Source organism: Colobus angolensis, unplaced genomic scaffold (genome assembly GCF_000951035.1).
Source record: "Colobus angolensis palliatus isolate OR3802 unplaced genomic scaffold, Cang.pa_1.0 Scaffold35, whole genome shotgun sequence".
NCBI lineage: Eukaryota > Metazoa > Chordata > Mammalia > Primates > Cercopithecidae > Colobus > Colobus angolensis.
In genome coordinates, this window is record NW_012116821.1 from 7,748,423 (window position 1) to 7,770,043 (window position 21,621).

The following is a 21,621-nucleotide window of genomic DNA, read 5'->3' on the forward strand; positions in this document are numbered from 1 at the left end:
AGACAAAAGTCATTCATTAGTCCAGTTTCTCCCCTCAACTTTACCCTCAACAGCCACTTATAACAGGGAACCAAAAAAGAGTAGATCATGCTCTTAATGCCTGAAAACACGTGACCTTCATCTTGAGACTGTGGTAGCGCCATGTCAAAGAGCTTCATTGTACTGCATGCACAAAAGGGAGCAGAATTATAATGACCTAAGTATTTGACCTTCATGTAGCAAATGCATCAAAGCTTGGCTCCCTAACAATTTTTTGTCATTCATAATAGAAACTGTTTTTTATGCAGGAAATGCCACTTTTCTTTCAAGGACAAAACTCAGAATTTTACTCAGCGGTTTTTTAAGTTGCATATATCTTAAGTGCTACATTCTTGATAATAAACATAAAATCTTTTTGTTTGTTTTTTTTTAAATCAGCAGATAAGACAAATCCTCTTCTCTTTGCCAATGTCACAAACACACAACACACACACAGACACACTCATACCCACATTCCCTCTCTCTCTAGTGCACGAGTGAAATTTCTTATCCAAAGCAGGCTAAGGATTTTCACTGTGATCACACTGTTTACTTGTAATTTCTAAATGAGAATAAACACTACTGCCTCAACATCTCATTTTATTTATCCAATCAGTATTTATGGAGCACTGAGTATCCAGCACTATGCTCAATGCTAAAATATACCAGTCGACAAGATGCTCCTCAGTTTTGTGTATTTTGAGTATTGAGAAGAATTTCCTCTTTTGCTTAAATTCCTGGTTTTTGAACCCTCAATTAAGAAGATATCTTCCAGCTGAACTTTTACTTGCTCATGGAAAAAAAAAAAATTTACAAGTGGTGGCAACTGGGTAGACAAGACACAAGTAAAAACTGTAATATACTAACATACGATTTCGCAAGATTTTAAAAAGTTTTACAGAGCACACATAAACCGTTTAAAGGTCCAGCTTCATTCTTGGTAAAGTGGAAATCTCTCCATATACCCCTCCAAAAGAAGGGGAAAAAATACTTAGGTGTCCACCAGGAAGTTGACGTTTTCTACACTGTACTAAGCTTCTCTACATTTACAAGGGTCAGGCAGGATGACCTGAAAAAATACCGCCGGTTGACACCGGCAGATCAGTAGTTCAAATGGAGTGCCAGCCTTCTCTATTTCCATGTGCTTCACTTGTCTTTGGTATGTCTCACTGTCTAAATATGGGAAGGGGGAGGGATTTCCGCAGGTCCCATCCTGACCCAGGTGCACGAAAAGGCAGCTGCAGCCATATTATGGTGCCTCAAATAATGCAATGCACAGTGGGTTAGGGGAGAGACAGAAATTACTCAAGAATTATGTGAGATAAAACTAGTTTTAGAAAAGAGCGTAGTTGCTATTATATGGTAAAGTATTACATTTTTGTATTAATTTTTTCAGACTGCTAAAATGCCACAGGCTTCGTGGGCAGTCTCTCAGATATGGAGAAACTGGTTGTTGACCTCTCCTGTTCCCCAGTTATACCTTACTTATCCTCTGTCATGCTGTTGGTCATGGTCTGCTTCCAAAAACAAATTTAAGGCAGCTGGGACTACACTTTGCTCATCTCTGTAGTCCCCATAGCACCTAGCACTGTATCTAAAACAAACTCAGTGCTCACTAATATTTTTTATTTTTACTTAAATTAAGGAGGCTTTCCCTGGTGTGATACAATGCGAAGCACACAGCACTACCCAACTAAGAAGGCTGAACCTGAGTCTAATCAAGCCTCTAGAGTTAATTTCCAGTTTCAGGAAATTCAGGTGATAGAGGAACCAGATAATGACACCACAAGAAAACAGATATATCCAGAATGTGGGACATTCTGCAGGACAACTGACCCAGTTTCTGCAACAAGTCAATGGCATGGAAAAAGGCGGGGGGGGGAGGCGGGTAGAGCAGGGAACGGCCCTTGATTAAGAGACATAATATCCAAATGCCACATGTGAATCCTGAGTCTAACAAAACCATAAAGAACATTATTTATTTTGTACAAGGAAGAAATTTTTAAAATTATACAGTGGGCATTAGGTGATACAACAAAATATGGTACCTACAGTTAGGTGTGATAATGACCCTGGTCAGGTAAGCCTATGTCTGTGTTCTTCTGTACACACTGAAGTATTTAGAGGTGAAATATCTGAAGCCTGGGAATTGCTTTGAAGTCCTCAGAGAGGAAAGGGGGGGAGAATGTCAAGAGAAAAAAAAAAAAACAAAGTGTTTTCAAAGATTATAGGATAATTGAGAAAGCAGAAAAAACCTGGACCAACACTAGCTTGTCTTCATGCAAATCCTCACCTCTTTTCCTCCCTCCATCTCCTAGAAAATAAAACCCAGAATTGCATATGAATTGCGGGGTAGGCAATTGTAGACCAGAGGTGGAAATGACCAAGTGTATAAGTCAGGGCCCTAAACAGCAATACTGCATTTATCTGGAGATGGCTTGGTAACCTAAATCATCCAGAACACAGACTGGCACCTTCCACACTGTGCTGGTCCAGATCACCACCATTTGGACTTTACAGACTAACTTCCAACATGCAGAGGAAGTGTCTGTCTTGCTTGCCCCTATTTCCCCAGGTGCCCATCACATAAAACACACTCAAATGAATGTGAGTAAATGTACTCACAATCCTAACTACCTCAGTCTTCTGAAAACCAGTTGATTTGGAAAATATTGATGGTTCATGATGATAAAGTAAGTTCCAGACTTAGTTTAAGAAAGCAGTATAATTTAATACATTTTAGAAAAACTACTATAAAATGTCTAAAATAAATAGGCTTAGACTTTATACATGTTAAACAAAAAGAAAAAATTCTCTAGGGAATGAAAAGCAATAAAGGAACCGAAAGCCCAAGATTATTTTTTGCATTCTAATCAATTAATTAACAACCTTTTGGTAATGACTGGTTGAGAAGGAGTACAATGACCCTTGGTGGCAAAGAGAGAGAAAATAGGAAGAAAGGGCAGCAGAGTTTGAGAAGGTCTAATATAGTTTTTCCTTCTTCCCTTAAAAAGCTTAAAAAAAATACTTAAAGTGAAACATGTTGCAGAGTTAGTTATAGAGAGAAGTGGTAAGACTTATGCATGAGTTGAGACAACTTAGAGAAAGGAGGGTAGAACTAAACGATCCAACAAGGACAGGCCTCCGCACAAGATCATGAGAAAATTAACATAAAAGGATAGGCAAAGCTTCCTTCTATGACTTCCTCCCACTCCAAAGCACAGAAGTTCAGGTGATCTCACTACATACAAACACCCAACAACTCCCTCGAGCAGCCAGGTCTGCAATACTACCCTAGCCACCTCAAATGTTCAAATTCCCTTGAAAGTCTCACAGCCACAAATACATACCTCAGGCACTGCCTCCTCACTCACCAGTCTAATGCAATCTCTCTTTACCCACTTATCCCACTCTACTCTTACCCAACACCCTCTCTGTCCTCTCAAGATTGTTCCTTATTCCCCATTTTCACCATTCTGCCTTCTTCCCTTCTTTCTCTTCCAGCCTGCTCTTCCCTGTTTCTGCCTTCTTTGTACCCTCCTCTTCACACCTTTCTCACTCTTTGTTCCACAGTTGTCCCCAGTATTACTTGTGTCCTCTAAAACCTTCCTTATCCACCAGACCTTCCCCTTTCCATGCTATACCTAGAAGCCTGTTTCTCTGAAACCACTTGTAGTCCAGACAAAACCAGAGGAAACTATCTTCTCTCAGGAAGGGGCAACATAGAGTTTAGACCAATATAGTAGAAAAGAACTGGTCATGTTTAAAAACATTTTAAGATCTTCGAGGATGACCTGGAAGTAGTAAGAAGGTCCCCAAAGCATCAAGTGGGTTTTTTCTATTTCAGGGCCAAAAGTACAGAATTTATATAACCAAGCAAATGTATCTGAATCAAATTCAGAGTCAGTATTTCTAATCTTTTCATCACAGGTTCACCATTAAGGACACAGGAATTTATGGAGGAAAAAGATCTTTCACTGGCTTATTATCTAAATTCCTATCAGAGGTACTTAAAGACAATACTTTATTCATAAAAAACCAGAACAACACATAAAAAGTAGATACCTTACTACTTTTTCAGAAAAAAAAAAAAAGGTGTTAAAAAAAGATTATAAAATAATTCTGCTGGAGAGGTTTTACTATAAAGCAAAAATATTAGCTAACTAAAGTTTTTACCTGCTCCTAATCCTTTCTGAAAAGCGAATGTTTGCTTACAATATTATCATCCTTTGACTTCACAATTACAACAAAGTTCAACATAGTGTCTAAGACAGAAAAAGAAAAAAAAATGGCAAACAAAAAACCTCCCCCTAAACTGACACCCCAAACTACCAGACCTCTCCCTACTGGTAGTGCTCCCTTCCCTTACTTGAATCCACTGTGGCTCAGATCTTAAGAGCCCCAGAGGAAGAAGGCACCTGAAAATTACACAACCCTCATTCTCAATCTTACCTGCCTTTCCTACAGAACTGAACTGGGAGATGGTCTCAGGTGGGTCCTCTATAATCCAGAGGGCAATTTCCATCTCTCTTAAGAATGCCATCTTCTGCTTCCTCCTCAGTCCACCACCCTCTATTGTTGCTGGTGATCACCACACTACCGCCACCACCAATAGTAATAGATCATTTAAAATTTACTTTTTGCTAGGAACTATGCTAAGCACTTAATATACATAGCCTCAGCTTAATCCTCGACTAGGATTTACCTGTGAAAAATGGGGACAGAGAGACGTTACAGAACTTGCTCGGTTTCAGCCAGTAAGCTCCTAAGGAGGTTTCACTAGAGCCCAGGTCTGTCAGATTCTAAAGCCCAAACTCTGCTGCTACATGACGCTTTTCAAAAAAAAAAAAAAAAACTGTCCATGCCTTCATCTTAACTCTGGAAGTTCAAAGGTCCCTAGAGGTCAGGAGACCATCATGAACTTAATGTGTAAAGCATTTTCACCCACCCAAGGTTCTTCCCCTTTTTTGTCTTGGGCTATCAGTGCCTACTCCAGGGTAGAGTACTGTCTAGCGATAGCCTGGCTGCAGAGTGAGTTTAAATTCTTTCAACACTGCTGAACTTGCTTAGAACTTTGACAGCACCTCCTACCCACTCCCTGTCTCCACTCCACGTCCTGGATTCAGCAACTGGACCCGGAAAAGAGGCATCCACCAAGCAAAAAATTCAATGGTGAGACACCTCTTCCTCCCGCAAAACCCCGAGCAACACTTCTTTCAAATAACCACCAAAATGTCGTTTCCCTACTAGTTCTTTTTCTTGTGTGGGAGAAAAAGATTTTTTAAATGGGTTACTGTGGATTAGCCATTAGAAAGCCCCTGCTGAGCTCATGCTTTATCTCAGTTAATACTTAAATATGTGCAGCCAGAGACACACTCATACAGGGCTTTTGGGTGAGGAGAGGAGAGTACACGGAGGGAATTTTGTCATTTTTCTTGGCAAAGGAGCAGGCTGTTAACAAACACATTTTGTTTTGAAAACCAGATTCTGAAAACAAAAGCAAAAATTGATTATAAAATACATAACATCTTCCTCTATCTCTGTGGAGGGAGAACCAAATAAACTCACACCAATGGGCAAGTACTGAATGATAAGAATGATAACGACTGCTGGTTATTGAGCACTTGGTTTCTGCCAGGCTTTTTTCCAGATGCTTTTACCAATGTTCCTTCACTAAACCTGTACAATGCTATGAAGTTCCTATTTCAAAGACAAAACAGGCTTAGGGACTCTATCTTCAAAATAATAATTACATATAATTATTTGGCACTTACTACGTGCCAAACTCTAAGTACCTTAAATATGCATATACTGACTCATTTAATCCTCACGACAGCCCTATAAAGTATGTGATACTCTAACAGACCAGCAAACCAATGGAAGAAGTCACTAAATCACTTGCCCAGGGTCGCACAGCTGTTAAGCAGAGGATTTAAACCAAGCTTGTCCAACCTGCAGCCCAGGATGGCTTTGAATGTGGCCCAACACAAATTTGTGAAGTTTCTTAAAGCATTATGAGATTTTTTTTAAGATTTCTTTCTTTTCAGCTCATCAGCTATTGTTAGTGTTAGTGTATTTTATGTGTGCCCCGAGACCATTATGCCAGTGTGGCCCAGGGAAGCCAAAATACTGAACACCTCTGGAAGGTACTCTGCCCTTAGTCACTAAGCTGTACTGCAAAATGACTACCTGGGCTTTTGTTTCTTTCATTTTACCTTTTTTTCTGCGTTATTTCTCCAACAAGACTGGAAAATTTACGACCTGCACTTTTGTTTCTCTTATTTTACCCTTTTTTGTTTGTTTGTTTTTGCATTATTTCTCCAAAAAGACTGGATGCTCTTGAGGACAGAGACCACTTTTCATACCCCCATTCAGCCATCAGTATTATGAGCCAGCTAGGTAGTCATCAATAAATAACTGAGTCTCGTGTGATATACAAGAGATCCAAGTGCGGGGGGCTTTTCACTCCCAGTTCCACTACCCTACCCAGGTTTCCAGCCTCTCCCACCTCAGTGCCCCAAGAGAGCCCTGACCAGCTTGTATGTGTCCATTCCAGGGATATGTGAGGGCAGACTAGGACAGTCTGAAAATGGTCTCACATAAGATCAGATTCCTTTACTTCCCATTTCCAAGCCACTGGAGAGCAAACTCACAGCAGCCGGACTGCCAAATCTTGCTCCATTCCCTACCTGCCTGCCTGGTGTCTGTGACAGGAGGCCTCCCTTCTACTAGACTCAGGAGAGACCTTAGAAGCCACCATCAATCAGTATGTCAGCACGCAAGAAGGCGTCTACAACCACCCCTGGCCTACAGGATAAAAAACAAGCCCTTTAGCTAGCTCATGCATCCTTTCCGTCTAAAAAAACTTGGTGTCCCTCTTCAAAGCTCAGCTCACATACCACTTCCAATGTGAAACCTTAGGAAATAACCCTGGTTTTAAGTATCTGGTTAATGGTAAGTTATATCCAAGTTTACAGTGGATACAAAAATGACCTAAAACCCTAACCAAAATACTGCCATGGCCAACTAGGGAACATAAAATTTCAGATTAGTGATTTAATAAGATCGTCCTGAAAGGACATTTCACTCTGAAATATGCAGAATGGGTATGGGTTTGAACTAAAAAAAAAACTATATAATCAATGATTCTTGGAAACAAAATCATCTGAGAAGGCAGAGCACTCTGTACCACTGTAACTTATAAGCCAATTTTCTCTTTCTCTCCCTGGCCAGATAGTTGTTCTTCATCTCAAAAATCAACAACCTGCCTGCCGATCTCTGATACATGGCTCAAGACATTAGCCTAAGAATAAGGATTGAAATAACGAGGCTTGCCTTAAGGTAGTGACAGATATTCCAGAAAACAGTGGCCACTTGCTAGGACCGGTGCCGTAGGTATCTGGGCTGACAACACAACCTGCATCCTCTGAGATCAGACCCTCAACTCTGAGTCTGGCAGTCAGTCACTGAGGACCAATGAGTCTGGGCCAACTGATATGCCTTACCTGTCTTGTTACCACAGAAAAATAAAAGGATTACTTGTAAGTGAAATTTTCAACTAACACATTTCCCAGTACCAAAACATTAAAATGGTAGCTGTTTGAAAAGTATATACTGGACATAAACTAGCCTTCTCTAGATTACACTGAAGTGTGCTCCTACAGTAAATAGCCTCAGACTCTTTCCTCTGCATGAAGCTCCCTTCCCCCACCCTCACCTCTACCTCGGAAGAACTGAGAGGAAAAGCAGATAACCAAGCTTACGCAACACACTAGCTGAATTCAGACACAATTCTAAGTCAAAGTGCTCTGGCTTTCCTTGCAAGCAGGCAGCAGGCAGGGAAAGAAACCTCAACGTACAGAGGACCTTTGGTGGGGGACACCCTACTAACACTACATAATCTCACTTCAACAACCCAGGACATGGTAATGCTCTTTTATTTTAAAGACAAGGCAAATGACTCCTGGCAAAGTTGTTGGTTCACTCAAGGCCACACAGCTGGCAGGTGGTAGGGAGGGTAGGGCTGGGTCCTGGCCTCCTGACTCCACATTGCAGCATCCTTCTAAGAGAGGTCTTTCCAGAGAACACTGACACAGGCAGCAGAGCTTAGAACTCTTCTCAACACAGCTTCCCAGAGCAAGAATTTCTTGAGTTTTAGAGAAATAATTCCTTCCATCACCTTTTTAACCATAAAATCTTTTAAAAGTTAAAATTCATTGATTATTGCAAATGATTAATACAGTGAAAATAGGTATCTTATATGAGATATGTGAATGCACCTTTAACTGTGGTCCTGTGATCAACATAGAATTTGCACTAGTTTTCAATCTTAAAGACTGAAATTAAATTTGACTATACAAAAGGGGAGATCACCAATCCAATGACCTAACAAAACTATTATTTCAATCACTCTTTTAAGGTTAAATAAAGCAAACCCAAAAAAGCATGGAAATGTTAAGTGAACTTTTCATAGAAACTACATAACAATTATTAAGATAAAAACATAATGGCAAGTATACGCTAATTCATTTTACACAGTTTTATCAACACTCCTGTTTAAATTGTAACAAACATCAGATACATTTAACCCTGTGCACATAGTACTCATTCAATAAATAAACTTTTTAGTGTGAGTCTATAAAAATGTCAAGCAGCCAGGTGCAATGGTTTACACCTATAATTCCAGCAGCCTGGGAGGCTGAGACAAGAGGATCATTTGAGCCCACGAGTTCGAGATGAGCCTGGGCAACAAAGCAATATCCCACCTCTTTAAAAAAAGAAAAGAACTGAGAATGGTGGCTTGTATCTCTAATCCCAGCTACTCCAGAGGCTCAGGTGGAATAGCTACTCCAGAGGCTCAGGTAGAGTTCACAGTTGCAGTGAGCTATGCTTGTGCCACTACACTCCAATCTGGGCAACAGAGCAAGACTCTTTAAAAAAAAAAAAAAAAAAGAAAGGTAAGTAACTGCAAAATTTATATGTATATATGAAACACCAGCACCCATTTCCACTCAGTTAAGAATGCACTTGTAATTCATTTGACCTCCACTTTTATGCATAGAAAAAAAGCTTATTTTAGGAAATATAAAATACATCTAAAGCTTTACCAAAGTGCAATACTAACTTTAACTTTTTACATTTGGATTATTTCCTGCAAAAGTGAGGTGGTGATTTAATTTCTTATTTCAAAGTCCACATGCAAGGATGTGCCCAACAACTACAAATAATCTTTTCTAAAAATTGCACCCATTCCAGCTGGGCCCATAGCTTTCTTCTTGCCTCTATTTATTAAGCAAAAAAACCTACTGGCCTGATAAAATGGATTTCTCCCTTCACATATTAAAATATAATTCTAAAACCTGATCTTCATTTGGACTTCCTTGGATTTATACCAAAAATGCTGTATCTTTCTAGAATAAACCGAGAGGTTTTTTTTTTTTTTAAACCATTATTCTATCTTAAGAAATGTCTCATCTGAAGAAGCAAAGAGATACACCCTAAAATTCCAGCAACCACAGCCTTCAAAAGTCTTTGGCTCAGATGCAGGATAAATCTTTGGAGCCAAGGGTACAATGTGACTCGGGTGTACAAACTTAGACCTTGCTCACTAAGGTCAAAGAATTTTTCTCTCAGGACATCCCGAAAATATCAAACAGATTCATGAGAAGAATGGAATTTCCTTCTCCCTTCAGCCTCAACATGATTCTATATTCCTGACACAGTTTAAATATACAATTCAGATGCCAAAATCTTGGTGACAACAAGGACTGCTCCCTGTCCATTAACTTGATACCTACTTTCATTGAGGAATACGAATTTCTCAATCATTTCAAAGTCCATTTAACAAACAACTAAGAAAACTTGCAGATTGTTATGTATTTCTTAGATGAAAGGGGAAAACTCCTACATCAACTGTTCATTAAGAAGGAAATATTGGCCGGGCGCGGTGGCTCAAGCCTGTAATCCCAGCACTTTGGGAGGCCGAGACGGGCGGATCACGAGGTCGGGAGATCGAGACCATCCTGGCTAACCCGGTGAAACCCCGTCTCTACTAAAAAATACAAAAAACTAGCTGGGCAAGGTGGCGGGCGCCTGTAGTCCCAGCTACTCGGGAAGCTGAGGCAGGAGAATGGCGGAAACCCGGGAGGCGGAGCTGGCAGTGAGCCAAGATCCCGCCACTGCACTCCAGCCTGGGCGACAGACCAAGACTCCGTCTCAATAAAAAAAAAAAAAAAGAAGGAAATATTATGAGCAATTAGCATCATATATCATAAGAGGAGGCTCTTCTTAAGTCCAGTTTATGAATCCATAGCTAAAGACCTGAATTTCCTTCCTTTCCCCTTTATTTTACTAGCTGAGATGAATTACTTCTTGACAGACAGCACAAACTGGTATATACTTCATTTGTTACGACTGTCATTTATACAAAGGGGTGTATTCCTTTGCCTTCCCATGTGGCTTTGTATACTACAGACATCAAAATGTCAAACACAAAGGAGCAAAACGTCTGACAAGGCCTGCCCAAGGAGAAAACAAGCTTTCCGAAAGCTGAAGCCTGGCCTGGGGGCCCTCAATGGGGCTAAGCTAGTGTCTGTTAGTCCTGAGCCTACCACAGTGCTTACGGATGAACCTGGGGGTGGCAAGCTTCTCCACCCAAACTGAGAAGGTGACACATTAAAAAGGAAAGACTTGTATGTGCAGGTGGGTTTACTAAAACCTGTCTGCCACAGTATCCCCTACTCACCCACAAAGGATCCCATAACTCCTATCCACTCACCAATGACCCAGAAATCATGAAAGGAGGCCAACTTACATGCTAATCAGAGTAGGCTCCTGCTGTCTCTGCCCACCCCTTCCGGATGGCTAACCCTAGCGCATCACCACAGTCCTCCCCAAACCCAGATGCTGGAAACCATCACCACGTTCCAGCAGGTTTCTGAGGCATGCTGTAGCCCCATGATATGTCCAAGATGAGATGGAAAACAGTGCCACAGACTGGAGGTGGACACAGAGGGTCCATCCTGGCTTTCCTACTGTCCTGGAGGTGGTCCAACCTCCTGCTGCTTCCACTGAAGCTTAGGAAGGGAAACCCTTCCAACTTTTTTTTTTTTTTCTGAAAGGCTCTCTTATGCACAATTCCAGAAGAATCAAGTTTCTGAAGCAATGCCTGAACAAGAGCCACAGCACACGGGAGGCCCGGCTCTCTCACAGACATCATGCAAAATGAGTCACTGCATCTACGTCTTCTGCTATTGCTGCTGCCACCCTTGCTCAGAGTAAATGAGGAAGACAACTGATTCACAAGGGATCCGTGGAAACTGATGTGTAAGATCAGCACAGCAACAGGGAAGGGGGCATCTAGTAAGAGTTCCTCACATGGGCCCCTTCCCTAGAGGGGCAGAAAGGCTCCCGTCAGGGTTTGTGTGGTAGTCAGATTGGGAGGAGGACAGGAGCAACAATAGAAAGGGGAAAGAAAACAGAGATGTTAGAACAAAACAAAACAAAAAACACCAAAAAACAATATTGGTGGGGGAAACAAATTCTCATCTCAACCAGATCCTTGTAGTAATTCTCCAAGGGGCAAGGACTCCTTCCTCTCATTTGACCCCAAAGGGAAATATCTGAACAGATTCCCTGTCCCTCCCTGCCCACCCTGATGCGAGTAGACTCTCAGGTACAAAGCAAGATAGAAAGCTTCGCTCTCCTGACTCTCCAGCTCTCCAAGAGGAAGTTAAGTCTCAGATACCCCTGCTTTTTTTTTTTTGAGAGAGTCTTGCTCTGTTGCCCAGGCTGGAGTGCAGTGGCATGATCCGGGCTCACTGCAAGCTCCGCTTCCTGCGTTCAAGCGACTCTCCTCCCTCAGCCTCGCGAGTGGCTGGGATGACAGGTGTGCGCCACCACATCCAGCTAATTTTTTTGTATTGTTAGTAGAGATGGGGTTTCATCATGTTGACCATGCTAGGATGGTCTCGAATGCCTGATCCCAAGTGATCCACCCACCCTGGCCTCCCAAAGTACTGGGATTCCTGGCGTGAGCCACCACGCCGGGCTTCCTCTGCTTCTATCTTCCCAACTCTCCATACGAAACTTGCCAGTTTACTCCTTAGCTGCCTCAGGCCCATAGCCTTCCCTACTGTCACATGAACATGCCTGCACAAGACCCAAGGCCAAGCTCAAAAGGAATTCTTTCTAGTACATCCCTGTCACTAGGCACTACCTACCTGGCAAAGTACTTACGTGGCCTGACTTCAGGAGAGCCACAGACCTCTCACCTTCAATTTTCTCCCCCACATACTTCTGAAATGGACCATGCCCCCTGTGAGGCTTCAGCTAGGTTTCTCAGCCTTGGCATTACTGGCATTTTGAGCTGGACAAATCTGTTGTGGGCCTCTCCTGTGCACTGCAGGGTATTTAGCAGCACCCAGACCCACTAGACTCTAGCAGCACCACCCTTCCCCCACCGCAACTGTGACAATCAAAGTGTCTAAATATTCCCTAGGGGCAAAACTACATGCTTTCCTCCTCCCCAAATCCCTTGAGAATCATCAGCTTAAGATACCACCTTTGCATATTCTCTTTGTAAATTCCCATATTCTTTGAGGGAGAAGTAAGACCTGGAGCCCTTTGGGGCAAGGCTGAGGGGGCAGATGAGAATGGAGAATGCTGCAATAGGAAACAGAATGCAAGATAAGACAGCTGACCTTCATTCACAGCACATGACCTGAAGCTGCTTCTCCCCCTACTTACAAAGGAACAGAAGCAAATTCAAGTCTTTGCCTTATCCACGGGATATGGACTTGACATTATAAGAAGCTAACAGAACTTTAGAGAGAATAACCACACCATTCATAACCAAAGGGTCAAACTAGACCTGCCCAATGAAATGAAGCCCAAAATTCCAGCAATTTGACTGAGGAAGTTCTCTAGGAGTATCTGGCCAAGTGCCCTGGCGTCCCATGTAGAAAAACTGAAGTAGGTGAGACACAAACCTATGATGTCTCTGAGAGGGTTAATGCAAGTGGAATGATGCTGTTGGTGGCCTCAAAGAAACTTGGAACCACATTTAAAGACGAACCAAAAACTATTATTCTAGGAGATCTGGGTATTAGACAAAAAAGGTAAAACATTCCTGCCTTCAAGTTGCTGACAATCAAGTTGGGCAGAGAAAAGGTTAAGTACATATCCATTAACATCTTCATCACCACTCAATAGCAGCAGGTAAGGTTTATTGGAAACTTATAATTTGCCAAGCTCTAAGCTGTGCACTTTATATACATTATCTATTTTAATCTGTACAACAACCCTACAATATAGGGAGGATTAATATCCCCATTCTGTAACTGAAAAAAAAAAACGAGGTTCAAAGAGACTAAGTGATCTATCTGAGGACATACAGCTGATAAGTGGGGGTGCTGGGATTCAAATATAGATTCCTTTAATTCCAAATGCATGTTTCTAACCACCGTCCAATACTGCACTGAAGACGACAACTCTGTAAGGGTGTAGAAGGGCAGGGTGCTGAGGCTGGTCACCACTGGGATTGCAAAGGAAAACCAAAGACCAGGCATGGCAAAGGAGGAAAAAAAGTGCTTCCATGGCAAAAAGTCCTTTAAAAACTAGTTCCATGTCTCGTAGCAACTTAACCAGCTATTGGAAATGCTATTGCCCACAAGATAAATCAAAGATTTTCCTTGAAAGGATTGTGGGGTTGGAGTGAATGCGGTGCTGGGGTGCCGCAGGCAGGCACAGATGAAGGCCAATAAATGCTCTTTCTTCTTCCAGGGATAAGTGTCTTCCTTTCTGGTGGGCTTAAAACTTCATTTTCACAACCATACCCATCTTTTAAGTCAGTGGGTCATCCTTCTTTTGGAGTCATGGACCCCTCTGAGGATCTAGTGAATGCTACATACCCAAATCCGAGAAAAAACATTCATACACACAATCTACCACCTTCAAAACACTGAAACAGCTTTTACATTTACAAGGTCAGAAAGATGCAGAACTCTTAATTTGACCCTAGGTTTGAATTTCACTTTTTCAGGCTTTTTCATTCTAATGATCCATCTGCTCTTATATTGGGCTGAAAAATTAACATGGTGAGGCCAGGCGCGGTGGCTCACGCCTGTAATTCCAGCACTTCGGGAGGCCGAGGCAGGCAGATCACAAGGTCAGGAGATCGAGACCATCCTGCCTAACACGGTGAAACTCCGTCTCTACTAAAAATACAAAAAATTAGCCAGGCATGGTGGTGGGCGCCTGTAGTCCTAGCTACTCGGGAGGCTGAAGCAGGAGAATGGCGTGAACCCAGGAGGCGGAGCTTGCAGTCAGCGAAGATTGCCACACTGCATTCCAGCCTGGGGGACAGAGCGAGACTCTGTCTCAAAAAAAAAAAAAAAAACTAACATGGTGAAAGATTCATTCCAGGAATTTTCCACTACAGTAGCTGAGGTACGTCATGCACTATACACATACTTGATTCTTTCTTCTGGACGTTGCCTTGTGAATTGCATTTTGAACTATGCCTCCTGCCATGGCCTTAAGAGTGACCAAGAAGTCCCTGTGACTTGATGACATCTGATGCCTTTGGGACTCACACAGCAAGCACCTGGCAAGGCAGCAGGGCTTACACAGGCAAGGGTTCCACGAGTCACCCCAATGACTACATCCTGAATGAACTGCTGCTCCCCGTGGGCACTCCTAGCTCTGCAGGCAGAACAAGGACATACAAGCACAGCTTTTAAAGTGCTTAATGGTGATTACGCTGGTTTGGTGATTCACTAAGCAGTACAGAATGTGCCCAATTATATACTCTATTTTTTTCCAATCTTATTTCATAAACCCCAATTTCACAGGAACATAGATTTTCCATCCAAACAAAATTATCTAATTTTAACAATTAAAATACTAATTATCCTCAAAATCCTCCTTTGAAATGGGGCTTTAAATAAGACATGACTTTAATAGGCATTTTAATATTTTTGGTTGTATCATTCATTGAAACATCTAAGGAGTGCCTTCATTTTGGATACCGTGGGAGGCTACAGGCAAAGAGAGTATTGAATGTCAGTAATAAAACACTATTCAATAAAAACACCAGTACAGGCTCTGTATCAAATAAAACTTTTATCAAGTAAAAACATTTACAATATTAATTTTGTTCTCCCCTACTCCCACCCCAGGTTAAAAACTACAACTTGAAATCTTTTCATAATAAGCTGCCAGCAGCAGCTGCTATTGACTAAGAGAAAGAAAAATAAAAGAAAATTGTTATCACTATAAACAAATTATTCGTTCTTTCCAAGATAAATAATGACTTGATGTTCTCATTCTCACAATCAGAAGTGTGGCTTCATAATAGTAATTATCTCAGCTCCACCAGAAAACCATCAAGCATTCAAACCCATATGCTGTGTACAGCCCTACCATCTACCATCTATAAAGTCCTATAGGAGAAACACAGGGGTCCTATCTGCAAAAAGCAGGTCACTTCAGTTTTTGGGAGAAACTTCTGCAACCCACCTGGAATAAAAAGATGCCACTCACCACCAGATATTTTTCTACTAAAAAAAGTTTCTCCCTCCTATTTAAGGAAAAGGATAGACGAAAATTATATCATATTAAAGTGTTAAGGAAAAATGTTCCACATGTAAAAACAAATCAAAAGGCACATGAAACCACGTTAAGACCTCAAAGACAGGAATTAGTCAATTATACTGTATATTTCTGGGCTCCTGAGTATAAGCATGGTCTGTTTTTCTCATCCAAAAATCTAATAAAAGAATTTATTAATTTAAAGATCTAACAGAGGACACTGTTAGAAATTGGTTTGGGGAAGGCACCATGCTGTCGGCCAAGGAGTTATTAACTCTTCTGCATTAAGAATGGATCTGTGACGATTCACTATGACTACAGCAAATCAAGCTTGGCCCTATCCTTTGAATTTACCCTGTAAGGACAGACAGGTTTAGGATATGAAACCTCAAGAAGGTGGTGCCACGTCTTAGCTTGCCATGTACAGAAGACTGATTTGCCAGGCTTTGCAACCAAGCTTAAGTGAGATTTAGGAGTAAGACATGCCAAATTAAAACTCTTAAGGACCATTAATCACATCCTCATGACTTCAGATATACCAATACAACATATGCTTATGTAGGTCTGGTCTTTATTCTTAATCGGGGGTATTAGCTTCCTACTGATTAGCTTCCTACTGCAACAGTCTATAGAAGGAATTGTTTCAAAAGTGGGGCAAGCATGGTTCAGCCCATTCATTATTTTTAGTAATTAAAAAATACAGATATGACTATGAAAGTTTTGTTATTCTTAGATGCAAATAAACAGATGGCCAGTGAGGAAATGAGATCAACTTTACATCTGAGAATACACTATATTCCACTTTCAGTTTCTGAATGTCAAAGCTTGGGAGATAAATCCAAGAATCCAACCTGTAACCAGAATAGGAAAACTATTTTTATTTCATTTGTTTGGCATATTCCAACTGTTAAGAAGTAGAATAAAGAGAAGTAATGCCTAGCAGGGCACAAAGCACTTAGTTGGTATTTAATAAATATTATTTGTATGACAAGCGAATGAGAAGAGCCAATTATTCCAACGAAGACTAGCATATTGAAAATTCAGGTGCCTCTTCTTCAAATCACAAACACCCTAAATCACCCTAAGTTAGAAAGTAAAGAATGCCACGTTTGTGTTACATAGGCAGAATGCTTCCTGCCTTGCCCCCAAGATTACACTGACTTCTTTTTTCCTCTTCCTATACAGGCTCTGCTTTAAAGAGTAATATAGCAGCACATTTTGGCATTGGCATCATATTTATCATGGCTTCCATCTATGACACAGGAACAACTAGAAAACCAGACAAAACACAGGAGACAACTGTTTTCAGACACTGGACAACAGGCAGTAAAGGACTTAATTTCTGAGAACAGTGAAACAAATGAGGCAAGCCTTGAACTGATTTGCCTGAACTTATTGCCAGGAGGTAGCGTCCAAGCCACAGCAAAGAGAAGGGGGAACACAGAACATGTCAGTCTCACTGAGTAGAGGTAACACAGATTAGTAATCAGGGAAGCCGCATTCAAGGAGGCCAAAACGGCTAGAATTGGAAGGGCAGAACACCCAGAAGAAGAGAGTAGCCCCAAAGGGTCGGTTCCTAGAGTCTTCAACTGATCTGCACATCTGTCAAAGAAACTACTTAAAGTTAGGGATAGAAGCACCAGAAAGCAGTTGGCCTAAGAAGTCCTAGAGTTCACACAAAGCTAGCAATGGTTCATGTTTCCACCAGCAACAAAAACAAGAGTAATTCACAAGACACCCAAAGTCAGGTAAAGTCCTCAGAAGAATACTGCCTTACGGCGGATAAGTACTGGGGCTACATCATCCCTAATGGGTGCTCTGGAGCCACCCTAACAAAGTTTACATGCTAGCTTCAAAACGATACGACTGATTCCAAGTAACTTAACTGCATGCCAGAACAAAGTCTAGCACTTTTGAAAAGAATACAACAAAATCTAGCACTCAATGAAGTAAAATTCCCTCTCCTTCGTCTGCCGCTGCTGCCTCCCTCTTCTGTGGCTCCTGGTGCTGCTCGTGTGCTCATTCGGTGTGGACCTGATACCTCTCTTGTGAAGCGGCAGCTGAGGAGACTCTGGTGCCCATCACGGCTGACAAAAAGCCCCAGGAAGGAGTCAAGACTGAGAACAACAATAGTATTAATTTGAAGGTGGTGGGGCAGGGTGGTTCTGTGGTGTAGTTTAATATTTAGAGGCATACACCACTTAGTAAACTAATGAAAGCCTATTGTGAACGACGGGGATTGTCAATGAGGCAGATCAGACTCCGATTTGACCGGCAACCAATCAAAGAAAAAGACACACCTGCGCAGTTGGAAATGGAGGATGAAGATACAATTGATGTGTTCCAGCAGCAGATGGGAGGTGTCTACTGAGAAGGGAACCTGCTTCTTCATTCCAGAACTCTGTTCTTGCAGACCAAGATTACATTCTCAGGTAGAAAACTGCAATTTGGTTCCAACACATCCCTGACTACTATGGTATAGTTTTCTCTGTTTGTTCATTTCCTCCTTCTCCATTCCTTTACTGTATATAAAAGTAACTGGTATATGTGCACAAGTATATTGCTTTTTTTTTTTTAACAGCCAACGGTATGTTTTGATTGACATCAAGTGGAGATGGGATTGGGAAAAATACTGATTCTGTGAAAATACCCCCACTCTCCATTAGTGGCATGCTCATTCTGCTCTTCATGTTCCAGTAAGTTATTTTGCTCTCACTGTTTTAACAACAACAACAAACAAACAAAAAACAAACAAGAAAACCCATAAAAATCCTTGCATACCTTGTTCAACTGGAGAATTTTAATGTTTTTCATTGATCATTGTAAAACCAAGGACAATTTTACAACTTTTTCGTATGTAGCTGTTACATGTAGGGCAGTCTGTCTTTAACTAGGGATAAATCACTCTAAAAAAAAAAAGAATCCTATATAGTTTTCCCTTTAAGTCAAGTGTCTTGCTGTTTAAATAAACTTCTTGTTTAATACGAAAAAATATATATATATAAAATTCACAATGCCTGGCATCCAAGTAAAAATTACCAGGCATAGCAAAGGAACAGGAAAATATGACCCATGAAAATGAAAATAATCAATCAATTAATAGACCCAGAAATGAGACAAGACGATGGGACTAGCAGACAAGGGCACTGAACTAGCTATTATAACAGTGTAGCTTCTTTAAAAAACAACTTGGCAGTTCCTCAGAAGGTTAAAGAGAGGTACCACATGACCCAGCAGTTCCCTCCTAGGCATATACTCAAAGACATGAAAATAGTATGTCCACATAAAAACTGGTAACAAATGTTCACAGCAGCATTATTCATAATAGCTAAAAACTGGAAACAATTCAAATGCCCAGCAACTGATGAATAAATAAAATGCAGTATATCCATATAATGGATTATTATTTATCAATAAAAAGAAACTAAGTACTGATAAATGGATGAACCCGGAAAACATCATACTAAGTGAAAGAAGGCACTCACAAAGTACTACCTATTATATGATTCCATTGATATGAAATGTCCAGAATAGTCCCTATAGACTGACATTTCCTATCAATATAGGCTGAAAAGGAGTGGGGTACATGGTAAATGACTGCTAATAGATACAAAGTTTCTTTGTGGGGTGACAAAAGTATTGTAAAATTAGATTGTGGTTGCACAACAGATAGTTGCACAACTCTGTGAATATACTAAAAACCATTAATTTGCACACTTTAAATTGGTAAATTATATGGCAATGTGAATTAGGTCTCAACAAAGCTGTTAAAAAGTTATAAATATGACCAGGCGCAGTGACTCACACCTGTAATCCCAGAACTTTGGGAAGCAGAATCAGGAGGACTGCTTGAGTCAAGGAGGTGAGACCAGCCTGGCCAACTTGGTGAAACCTCATTTCTACTAAAAAATACAAACATTGGCCAGGCGCTGTGGCTCACACCTGTAATCTCAGCACTTTTGGGAGGCTGAGGTGGGCGGATCACAAGGTCAGGATATCGAGACCATCATGGCTAACACGGGGAAACCTCGTTTGTATTAAAAATACAAAAAATTAGCCAGGCGTGGTGGCAGGCGCCTGTAGTCCCAGCTATTCAGGAGGCTGAGGCAGGAGAATGGTGTGAACCCGGGAGGTGGAGCTTGCAGTGAGCCAAGATTGTGCCACTGCACTCAAGCCTGGGTGACAGAGTGAGACTCCATCTCAAAAAAACAAACAAAAAAAAAATTAGCTGGGCATGATGGCATATACCTGTAGTCTCAGCTACTCGAGAGGCTGAGGTGGGAGAATCGCTTGAACCTGGGAGACAGAGGTTGCAGTGAGCCGAGATTGCACCATTGCACTCCAGCCTGGGTGACAGAGTGAGACTCCTCAAAAAAAAAATTATAAATATACTCTATGTAGTAAGAAGGTAGAAGGACAAAAGGGCAGGAAAATGGAAGACACAAAAGAAATAAACCGGCCGGGCGTGGTGGCTCAAGCCTGTAATCCCAGCACTTTGGGAGGCAGAGACGGGCGGATCACGAGGTCAGGAGATCGAGACCATCCTGGCTAACATGGTGAAACCCCGTCTCTACTAAAAAATACAAAAAACTAGCCGGGCGAGGTGGCGGGCGCCTGTAGTCCCAGCTACTCGGGAGGCTGAGGCAGGAGAATGGCGTGAACCCGGGAGGCGGAGCTTGCAGTGAGCTGAGATCCGGCCACTGCACTCCAGCCCAGGCCACAGAGCGAGACTCCGTCTCAAAAAAAAAAAAAAAAAAAAAGAAATAAACCCAGTGGTACTTCTAGTAGAGAAAAATAAATTTAAAAATACACTGGATGGGATTAACAGCAAATTAAACATTGCAGAAAGATCAGTAAATTATAAGACACGACAATAGCAACTAACTAACCCAAATGAAGCACAGGGAAAGACTGAAAATGAAACTGAGAGTATCCAGTGATCTATGGGGACAATATTAAATTGTCTAACATATGTGTAATTGAGATCATAAAAGAAGAGGAAAGAGGGAGAAGATGGAAAAAAAATCTGAAGAAATAATAGCTGAATTTAAAATTTTTTTAATAAAAAACTATAAACACTCAGATCCAAGAAAAACTCAACAAACTCCAAAAAGAACAGATGTAATAATAGGGCACATCATCATAATCAAAACCAGTGATACAAAAAAAAAAAAAATACTTAAAAGCGGCAGAAGAAAAAAGACAGAGAAACAAAGACAGAATGAGCAAATCACTTTTCAGAGACTATGTGAGACAAGGGAGGAACATCCTTACTAAGAGAAGTAAAAAGCTACCAATCTAGAAAGTTATACCTAATAAAAATGTCTTTCAAAAACAAAGGTAAAATAAAGACTTTTTCAGACAAACAAAAATGAAAATCAATGCCAACAGTGGTTCATTCAAAGAGATGTTTTAAAAAGTCGTTTCATCAAGCAGAGAGAAAATGATACCAAATGGGCATTTGAACTTAAAGGAATGAAGAGCGGGAAATGATCAATATGAGTAAATACAGATAATATTTTCTTGTCCTCAATCTTTTAAAAAAATAATGACTATCTAAGGCAAAAATAACAATATATTCTGGGGCTTATAACATACATGTAGAAGTAAAATAGCGTTAAGAATAGTAAGGAAGAAGTGGCCATATATTGTTTCAAGGATTTTACACTCCATGTAAAGTGGCAGAAGATTGACTATGATCAGCTAAAGATGTGTAAATCCCAGAGCAACCATTAAAAAATAAAGAGATGTACCTAATAAGCCAAGAGTGGAGATAACATGGATTCATTAAAATCAAACAAAACCACCTAACTCAAGAGAAGGCAAGAAAAGGGGGAATAGGACACAACGAACAAATGGGACAAATAGAAAACTAATAGCAAGATAACAGATTTAAACCCAAATATAGTTACATTACACAAAGTGGTCTTTGAAGAAATGAAAAAAACAAACAAACAAACAAACAAACCCAAAACAACAACAAAAAACCCTCCAAATAAAAGCCAGAGATTG

The 21,621-nt window shown here is 40.9% G+C and overlaps 1 protein-coding gene and 1 pseudogene across 1 annotated transcript in view; one reads left to right on the forward strand and one right to left on the reverse strand.

The window, feature by feature from the left end:
• FOXO3 (forkhead box O3) overlaps positions 1–21,621 on the reverse strand; it is a 126,466-nt gene that overhangs the window by 51,137 nt on the left and 53,708 nt on the right. The gene's annotated exons all lie outside the window — the stretch shown is intronic.
• LOC105519507 lies at positions 13,045–17,980 on the forward strand (annotated as a pseudogene).